The 10,491-nt window shown below is 53.1% G+C and overlaps 1 pseudogene; it reads left to right on the top strand.

The window, feature by feature from the left end:
- The first annotated feature begins 3,818 nt into the window (after positions 1–3,818).
- LOC121598936 overlaps positions 3,819–10,491 on the top strand; it is a 7,443-nt pseudogene continuing 770 nt past the window's right edge.

A 10,491-nucleotide genomic window follows, 5' to 3' on the forward strand; every position in this document is an offset into this window, starting at 1 on the left:
GCGACTAAAAGCTTCAAATAATGCTGAAAATGAAAACCGAGGAAAAAGTAGCTACATCGCTGTAGCTCAATGCGATTGTTTCAGGCGAATTTCGGCGAAATTTCGATATGACGCCCAAGTCCGCGAATCCGTCCAACATCCCATAACTGCATCACATAATGCAAAAGCTCTATTCCAACAATTTTGTTGCGAAAACTGAGGGAGATTGATAAAAATCGGAGTTAGACTATAAAACATGCCTATCCGCAAGTCTTCGACCGATATGGCGAAAATTCTGGATAACTGATAACTGGAAATTTAAATAATTACCTTTCAAAGGATGTTCATGAAAATAAATTCTATAGCTTAATTTTTTTTCTACAGCCAGCCAAAAAAAGTCAATTTTACAATGCAAACCTTACTAAATTGAAAATATTTTCCTTCACATTTTCGCATCGAAACAGATCAAACGTGCTACTTCTAGTTCAAGCCACTCGAGAAAGTGCGAAAAAGCTCCAAGATCAAGTGAAACTATTGTTTTGTTTTGTTGTAGCTTACTAAAAAAAGGGAGGTTCAGATATGTTGCTTTTCAAGAAGTATTCACGTTTGTTCAAAAATATAACATTTTCTCCACTCTAATAATAATATCGGCATTGTAAGGATTCATAAAATGCTTCATTACTTACTTACTTACTAATCCGGCGCTATTTCCGCTTACCGGTCTTGGCCTGCTTCCGCTCACGGTCTCGCGTCTTCGTCTGCCAATTCGTTATACCAGCTTTAATGGCAGACGCCTCCACAATTTAGGTCTACCACGCCCGCTCTGTCCTTGTGGACGGCCTACAGGTTGGTCGCGACAGGTTCTTTGAGATGAACTGATTTTCAGGCTGTAGAAAGATCGGTTGGCAGCCAGCATCCTAGCGCGCACCTCAGCTACCATTATGTTGTAGTTCCTGACCTTTGACCATGACAGGTGATTTCAGGGATGAATTCAGAAGTGCGTTCACCTATCTGTATTGGTAGGTCCGCTGATGTTGCCACCATCAGTTTGGTCTTTGTCTCGTTTATCTGTAATCCGAGGTTCTATGCCGCCTGCTCGATCTCTTGGTAGGCTTCTGCTTCATAGGAAAGACGCAGACCAATGATGTCTATATCATCAGCGTATGCCAGGATCTGGGTTGACTTATAGAAGATGGTTCCCGTAGTCTCCACCCTCGAGTCGCGGATGACCCTCTCTAGTGCCAGGTTGAATAGCAGACAGGCAAGCACATACACCTTCACATATAGGAGTTAGGATAGGAGTTTCCATACACCTTCACCTGGCAAGTGACGTTGGTAATAGTCATTCTAACACTAGCCTTATCAGTTTGGCCGGGATTCCAAAAGAGCTCATAGCGTCGTACAGCTTTACCCTGGCTATGCTATCATATGCGGCTTTGAAGTCAAATAAGAGATGGTATGTGTTGTGTCTGTATTCAGCCATCTTCTCCAAGATCTGCCGCATGGTGAAGATCTGCTCAGTGGTTGATTTTCCGTTTCGGAATCTTCTTTGGTAGTTTCCGACTATCCCTTCGACGTCCGGGGCAAGGCGATCCTGAAGAATCAGAGAGAATATTATATAGGCGGTATTCAACACCATAGTGCCCCTGTAGTTGTTGCAATCCAACCTGTCTCCCTTCTTGTATATGGGGTAAATGAGTGCTTCATTACATAAATTATTCGGGTGAATGTGCCAACTATTTGATATTAAAAGATAATGCCTGTACTTTGCATTTCCAATCTTTCTTATTAAGTGTTAATGTAACGGATGGTAAGACAAGTGGTTTGAAAGGAATTTTCACTTCATAGTTGATAGATATCACACAACCTCATGCCAGGGAGGAATAGGTTTTTCTTTAATAATTTGTCTGAAATAAGGCATTAATGTATTATGCAATATTATATTATAGGTACTCGAGAAATTGTATCAGCTTTCTGGCTTAAAGTGAAACATCTCTGAGCTAACCAGTTTTACCTTTTATTCCAATAGTGAGGTGGTGAGCATAGTTGATTTGAAATAAGATAATTGATTTGAAATGATTTTCATTTCATCTCAAACAAATACCACACTTTCTCCAGTCAAAGACAAGACACATATGTTAAACATTATATTAACCTCATTCGAGAAAGAGTGTCTACTGCTTGAGATAAAGTAGAATGGCATTAACTCCGTATTTTCCAGTTCCGTAGTCCACTTAACCGACTTACTTGAGTATTTTTACAAGTAATGTGCATTTGACCTGTAATTCCGTATAAGAAAAAAGGTAGTTCAATTTGAAAGGCATATTTTAATTAAAACCCGTGTAACCCACAGATTTCACATGAAAACGGTTCAAACGGATATCTCTCCTTCCTTCCAGTGGCACAGTTAACCACTTGTTTTGTGCAATAACGGCGCCTCCATCGAACTTCCTGCCCGTCCCATCCTACCACCTACGAACAGGGGGACGCGAACAAACATTTTCCACGACCACCGTCCACCGAGTGGCCAATCCATTCTCTTGGAAATCGTAACGCGATACCCCCGCTGCAAAAGGAACCAACAACAGAAACAAAAAGAGAGAGAAACGGATAAGGATAAGACAGCCAACGGGCGCGCATGCGCACCGCGTGGAAACAATCGCACACGCACACGCACAGCCGCGGCGTGGGGAAATTTGTTGTGATTTTTTACAATCGCTCTCGCTCTCGGCCCATCACACGACGGCCCCCTTCAGTCAAACGTCGGCGCTGCCAACCGAGCGGCAGCAAAAATCGATACCTTTGATGTATTGTGTGTGCGTGGTGGAAAACTAAAAACGGGAGTACAGCGTTGTTCGTGCTTCGTGGGGCTGCTGAAACCGTGGTTGCTGCAAACGACACTACATTTGGACCCCATTTGCCCAGCACCCGTCGAAGTTGTGGTCAGTGGTGTGGTCCAAGGTACGGTGCAGCGCAAAAAAGCGAAATGAAGAACGGGTATGTGAGGCCGTAAGCCGTGGGGGATGCGCTTGTTCGCCAGTACGCAGAAAGGACCTTTCCGTTTTTGGATGGGCGTGTGTGAAACGACGGCAGGTTCGTGTGCGTGCGTGCGTGTCCGTGTGTGAAGGATTTTTCTGCTCCATCACTAGGCCCAACTCGGGCTAGAGTAGCAGGTCGTGCACGCGCATACACAAAAAAATTGGGAACCAAGGATAATATGGATCCCGACCGTCGTCCAGCAGCCGTGCAGTGCCCAACCATGTTCACCGTGTGTCGCCCGTGCCCGTTTGGGGTGTGTTTTATTTTAGCAAACTCAGCCATTTTGGAATGTAATTAGCCGTCGCTAAACGCACAGAGGGAGGGCTGCCTACTACGATCGCACATTGAACGGGACGAAAAAGTGTTTTGTATGTGCGGTGAGCAGCAGGGAGTGTGTGTGTGTGTGTATGTGAAATCAACCAAGCCTTGATGGAGCACTGCCTACTAGAATGCCGCAGGCGGCCAGCCAGGACGGCAGACGATAATGGGTAGTGTGGGGTAGGTGTCGGTGTGGGTGATGTCGTCAGGTGGTGTTTAGTGAAATTTTTCGTTAGCCAAATTTTGCGGTAACTTACCGTCGTCGTCGTCGCTTTAGGATAGCATAATTTACACGCCAGCTGTAGCGGGGGATCGATTTTTGTCGACCGCTTGTCTGCACAGCTGGCCATCCTCGAGCGTAAGCTGAAAACAAGGAGAAAGAAACGATATTAGAGCGAAGAAACGATAATAGAAGAAGGAGCAGGATCCTCCGATTCGCGAAAAATCGCCCGTGATTGATACAAACCCGCTCAGAACCGGCCGCCGCCACCAGGAGGAATTGATGCGCAAAAACAGGCACGACTGGCGAATCACACGGGCAAGGGATGAGCCGTAGCCGGCGGTCTTCGTTTGGCCACCAGCACTACCAGCAGCAGCAGCAGCAGCAGCATCAGCAGTTTAGCATCACCTCCACCATCAACTATGACGATGGGCTGTGCGATGGCGGAAGCGGCCCGGGGCTGGTCCCACCCGGCGGCACCACGTCCTCGCCGTCGCGGTTTAGCGAGTCGTCCTACTCGAACCTGGGATCCCGCCTGACCGCGTACGTCGCCCAGGCTCCCCTCCACAGCTCCACCGTCGCCCCGTCATCGTCCACCGCTTCCTCGCTGCCCCAGCCCATCCATCCGGGCTCGTCCGCCTCTTCGGTTTCGTCCGTGGCCGATCGGTACGGGCCCGGGGAGGAGTCGCTGCGGCCGCGGCCGTGCTGCATCTCACCGGCTGCACCACCATCCGCCAGCGACCGTTACTCGACCAGTTCGGCCCCAAACTCCATCATGTATCCGGAAACGCGCAACGGACCGCACCATCGTTCGATGTCACCGGGATCGAGGTGAGGCGTTTGTCTGCACACAAAAACACAATTTGAAAGATAAATTAACGTTTGCTTTTTCCCCTCTTTTCCCCTCCCCTTCCAGAACACGTTATCCCGTGCCGGAGCGGTTCCGGGATCCACCGGCGTCAGCGCCTCCGCAGCAAAGCACCACCCAGCCCAAGCTGGACCAGTACGGCAACTATCTGATCGGCAACAATGCGCCGCTAATGACGAGCTCGGAAAGCTACAACTATCTCACCTCGACCGTGCACACGCCGGTGAAGCGCTACATTCCGACGCCGCCGCCCGCGGAGAACTTCTCGCACTGCGAGCCGGTCGGCGGTGGCGCCGGTGGTCTCGGTGCGAGCCTAATGGCCGGCCTGATGGCGTCCGGCGGGGGCATCAACATCATCAACGCTGCGCAAGCCGGTGCAGGTGGATCGCTGCTCAAATCGCTGCCGTACCGGTTGAAGGTGCCGAAATCGGCGGACCCGGCCGGCCTAGGGGAAGATGCGACGGATCATTACGCGACGCCACCGCGTGCCCGGCCCGTCGGGGGCAAGTGTCCGCAGCAGCCGATCTGTACGTTCGCCGGCCAGCCGGTGGTCGGTGGGACGCTCGGACGGCAATCGCTGCAGCCGGACTATGCGTTGCTCCGGGCGGCCACACCGGTCAGCATTATGAGCGAACCGATGGTGCTGGGCCATGCACCTTCGTCGGACGAGGAGCAGTGCTATCAGTGTAACAGCTTGCGGCAAGCGACCGGCGTCCACCAGACGACGCAAACATCCGGCCCGATCAGTCCGCAGCCACTGTCGATCTCGTCCGTGTCGATGTCGGATATGGAGCGGCAATCGCCCCTCAGCCCACCGTCGCTCGTATCGCACGCTTCGTACCCACACCATCATCATCATCATCATCATCACCATCATCACCATCAGCAGCAGCAACAGCATCAGCAGCAGCAGCAACACTACACTTTGACACACCGGGAGATGACGGCCGGAACGCACAGCAATCGCTAATCATCGCACAATCGCACACACTGAACAGCTCGTGCAGCAACCCGTCGATCATTATCCAGTATCAGCATCAGCAACACATACAGGCGCATCAGCAGATCCAGCAGCAGCCGCTTTATCAGCAGCTGCAGCAGCTCCAGCAGCAACACGCTCAGCAGCAGCAACAGCAGCAGCAGCAGCATCATCACCAGCTACAGCTACAAACACCAACAAGCACAGCAGCAAGCGCACCAGCAACAGGTTCAGCAGCAGCAGCAGCAGCAGCAGCAACAGCATCAACAACAGCAGCAGCTGCAGCACATGCACCTGCCCCGGCTGCAGCCCGACTCCACCCCGTCAACACTGCAGCGGAACGTGCAGGCGATCCGGCAGCAGCGGCTCACCCACAAAGCAACGCATCAAGGAGTATCTGCGCCGCAGCACGTCCCAGTTTTTCGGCGTCGACCAGCTGCACGATGACTACGAGCAGCAGTGGGAGGACCGGCAGAAGCGGTTCGCCATCCGGCGCTTCGGCTCGCTCAAGGACGAGCTGCCACCGAACGGACGCGGACCGTCCGAACCGAGCGCGGACGTCATGCACGACCACCTGACGCACAGCGACCGGCCGGACGTGCTGCCGGCCCAGAGCCAGGACGAGCCGGAAACGGAGCAGAACCGCCGGCAGCGCTTCAACCCGTACTACCGGCACGAGGGCGGGCGGCGAAGAGTTTCTGGTCGAGCGGAAACCGTCCGTGTCGCGCATGATGCTCAGCGGGCTGGTGTTTGTGGTGCAGAGCCTGCGGAACCGGGTGCCGCGCCGGCAGAAGCAGTGGTCCCGCAGCTTTGCCCCGGCGCACGTCGCCCTCAACAATGACGATAACGATATCTACGACGGGCTAACGCCGGTGCAGGAGGATGAGATGTTTTTCGATGTGCCGGCGGGTGGTGGTCAGAATGGTGCGGGCGGTGGCGTCCCGCCGACCCAGCAGGAGCAAGATCTGGCCGGTGCGCCAGTGCCGGACAATTCGCACCAGATCTACATGCTCGAGACGGACCGGGCGCTCGTGAGCAGCGGGTGGCGGACGCGCACGGCCGAGGAGCAGCTGCATCTGCAGGACGTTGCGGCCGGGCGCAACAACGCCATGTTTCAGTTCTTCTACGGCCAGCGCATACCGGGCACGATACTGGAGAGCGTGCTGGACAACTCGAGACGTCCGCCGCGCCACTGCATCAAGCTGTTGCGGCCGAACGCGCTGGACGACCGGTACGACTACCGGCCGTACTTTACGTACTGGATCAACACGACGCAGATACTGGTGCTGCTGCTGACGCTGCTGTGCTACGGGGTCGGCCCGATCGGCATTGGGTTCGAGCAGAAGAGCAGCCAGGTGCTGGTCACTAGTCTGAGCTTGCAAACGGTACGTGTGATGGGCGATTTGGGTTTGGGATGTGCGTTGTAGTGATGTGCTCTTTGGAGCGCACCCACAACTCCGATTCCGACTCCGATGACTGTAAGTCCGATTCCGACTCCGGCAAAATCCGAACTACTAGTTCCTCCCGGAGTCGGAGTCGCTTGGAGTCGTTCGGAATCGGAGTCGTCCGGAGTCGTGTTTTATCGTATACAGTAATGATCGGCGGGTCTACCCGAACCTATCGAGTCGGAGCCATCCATAAGCAACTCGGAGTCGTTCGGGTCGACCCGAAAGGTACAAGTAGGTTCAGTAGGTTCAACGACTCCGGTAGATGCGAGAAAGCATAAGCGACTCCGACCCGTTGGAGCAGGGAGTTCGGGTCGGGTCGAGTCAAGGTAGGTTCAATACCCGACCCGAACTCGCTGCACCAACGGATCGGAGTGGCCCGAACTCGTTGAACCCTCGGGTCGGATTTGATTCCGACTCCCACTTGGCGCACCCGCTGCACCCATGAGTGGGAATCGATTCCGACTGGCTCGCACCCGACTCCGGGTCGGGTCGTGAAATGAATCGTATGACCCACCACTAGTATATAACCCTTTGTTTCGAAAGCCGATTCCGGACGTCTTCGATTCCAACTGATTCCGGCCAATTGGACGACTTTGAGCGTCTCGGAATGACTCCAAGTCCCAATAACTCTGGATGACTCCGGACGACTTTGAACGACTTTGAACGACTCTGGACGACTCTGGACGACTCTTGACAACTCCGAACGGCACTTTACGACTCCGGGGTATTCCGAACGACTCCGAATATTGCAGAGCGGACATACCTTCCGGGGTCGATTCTGAATTTATCGGAGTCAGATCGCAGTCGACTCCGAATTTTTGCCAACTTCACCCATCACTAGCGTATTGTTTGCTAATGCGCCTCTTCGCTTCTCAGGTTCAACACTACGAGCCACGAAACATTTGGATTGGGCCGCGCCGGGACGACCTGGTCCATCTAGGGTCGAAGTACGCGCCCTGCATGCGCAGGGACGGCCGAATCATGGATCTCATATCGAAAACGCGCAAGCAGGAGCGCGAAACGGCCTGCTGCATACGCAACGATGATTCCGGCTGTGTGCAGAGCTCCCAGGCCGACTGCTCCGTGCGTGGACTGTGGCCTACGGTAAGACCCTGTGCCATTATTTGCTTCATCCATTTCTTCATTCAAAACGTCTTGTCCGGCTCTTTCGGCAGACCATTTCAACGTGGAAAAAGTGGTCGCCGGGCGATTCCGGCCCTGGGGGGCGCATTTCCGGCAGCGTGTGCGGTCTCGACCCGAAGTACTGCGATGCGCCGCCGCCTCGATCGCACCGCACGAGTGGCCGGACGACATCACCAAGTGGCCTATCTGTCGGAAGAACAATCAGTTTACGCAACGCTTCCGCTTCAAGGATCACACTGCCGAGCACATGGTGTGCGAGGTGATCGGCCACCCGTGCTGCATGGGCATCTCGGGCGAGTGCCGCATCACGACGCGCGAGTACTGCGACTTTGTCCGGGGCTACTTTCACGACGAGGGCGTCCCTCTGTTCACAGGTAGTTAGGGACATAGCGTCGCCGTCGGCGGCGGTGACAATGTGTCATCTTAACTGGATTGTTTTCTTCTTTGCTCGGTAGGTTTCCTGCTTGAACGATGTGTGCGGCATGTTTCCGTTCATCGTGACGGACTGCCCGACCAGTTCTATCGGCTGTTCACGTCACTCTACATCCACGCCGGTATCGTTCATCTCATAATCACTGTTGCCTTTCAACACATTCTCCTCGCGGATCTGGAGCGTCTGTTGGGATCACTGCGAACGGCGATAGTTTACATTGGCTCGGGCATCGTCGGCAACCTGACCAGTGCCATCTTCGTGCCCTACAAGGCGGAGGTAATGCGGTCTCGGAAACACTGTTCATTCTAGTGGTGGAAGCTCGGAAGCGGACCTACCTGATACTGATGCCGTGTTCGGAACCAATTCCGGAGCCGATACCAATGCAGATATCGATTCCGGTGCCGATTCCGGAGCTGATTCCGATGCCAGATTCGATTCCGATTCCGAAGTCGATTCCGGTGTCGAATCCGGAACTGAATTTGATGCTGGAATCGATTCCGATTCTGGATTCGATTCCAGAGCCGATCCGGAGTCCATTCCATTGTCGAATCCGGAGCAGATTCTGGAGCTACCTCCGAAGTCGATACCGGAGTTGACTCCGCAGACGATTCCGGAGTCGATTCCAGAACCGATTTCGAAGTTGACTCCGAAGCCGATTCCTGAGTTGTCTCTGGATCCGATTATGGTGCCTGATTCTGAATAAAGCTGATTCTGATGCTGGATTCGATTCCGATTCCGAAGTCGATTCCGATGTTAAATCCGGACCTGATTCCGACGCTATAATCGATTCCGATTCTGGAGTCGACTCCGAGGCCGATTCTGGAGTTAACTTCGAAGTCGATACCGGAGTAAATTCCGCAGACGATTCCGGAGTCGCCTCCGGTATCGATTCCGGAATCAGAATCGGATTCGATCTGGGAATCGCAATTTGCTCTGGTAACGGAATCAGGATTGACTCCAGAAATTGAATTAGCTCCGCAATGATAATCAGTTCTTGAACTGAAAAAGAAATATCAGAAGCGAAATCAGTCCGGGAATCTATATGAGAATGGATCGTTTACAAGTAGATTTTGATTCTTTGCTGCTATCAATGCGTAGCATCATTAGACCAAAACGCCTATTCTAGTATGGATATGCCTAAACCGGAACCAGATAGATTCCAGGGCAATTTTCGGAACCAATTCCGAAGCCGATTTCGGAACCAAATCTGGAGCCGATTTCGGAACTAATTCCGGAGCCGATTCCGCAATCGATTCAGGAAACTAATTCCGGAGCTACTATCCGGAATCGACTTCATTTTTCCCATCACTAGTGGATTCAATATGCTCACCCTGTTTTTTTTCTTCTTTCCAATTAACCCCCTGGGTCAATGGTCGCAGGTCGGTCCTTTACCATCACTGGCGGGCACGCTGTCCTCGCTGCTCGTGCTGCTCATACTCTGCCACTGGCGCAATCTGAAGAAACCACAGTACGCCATGCTGAAGATGCTCTTCCTCGGCTGCCTGCTGTTCGGTATGGGCACGTTACCATGGCAGCAGAACTTTACCGGCCTGCTATCGGGGCTGCTGTTCGGTACCACCTTCACGCTTGCGCTCACCCCATACCTCAGCTTCGCCAAGTACAGCCGAAAGGGCAAGGTAAAGTGCAAACCGATATGCCCTAAAAGCTTGAAGCGCATACTAAACTGACCCGAATTTGTCGGCATACTTATTTGTCTTCCAGATCAAGCTAGTGTGGAGCTGCTTCGCGCTGCATTTCGTGCTGTATGCGCTCATCTTTCTCGTGTTCTACCTGTTTCCGACCATCTTCTCGCTCAACTTCCTCGAGGGCAATCAGATCTCGAGCATCAACGACAACAACGGCATGCACGATCACTTCAATCCGTACGATACGTTCAACTACTTTAACGGTAAGCATGGGCTGGACGGTGGCGGCTCCTCGCACGGCGGCATGCTGCCGGCGAGGGCGGCCGGGCCGGGGGCGATGTGGGCGGCGGTGGCGGACGCATTAAGGATTACGATCGCGGCGGAGGGAATCGATACGGCGGCAAGGACGGTGGCGGCG

The sequence above is a fragment of the Anopheles merus genome, chromosome 3L (assembly GCF_017562075.2).
Source record: "Anopheles merus strain MAF chromosome 3L, AmerM5.1, whole genome shotgun sequence".
In the NCBI taxonomy this organism is placed as follows: Eukaryota; Metazoa; Arthropoda; class Insecta; order Diptera; family Culicidae; genus Anopheles; species Anopheles merus.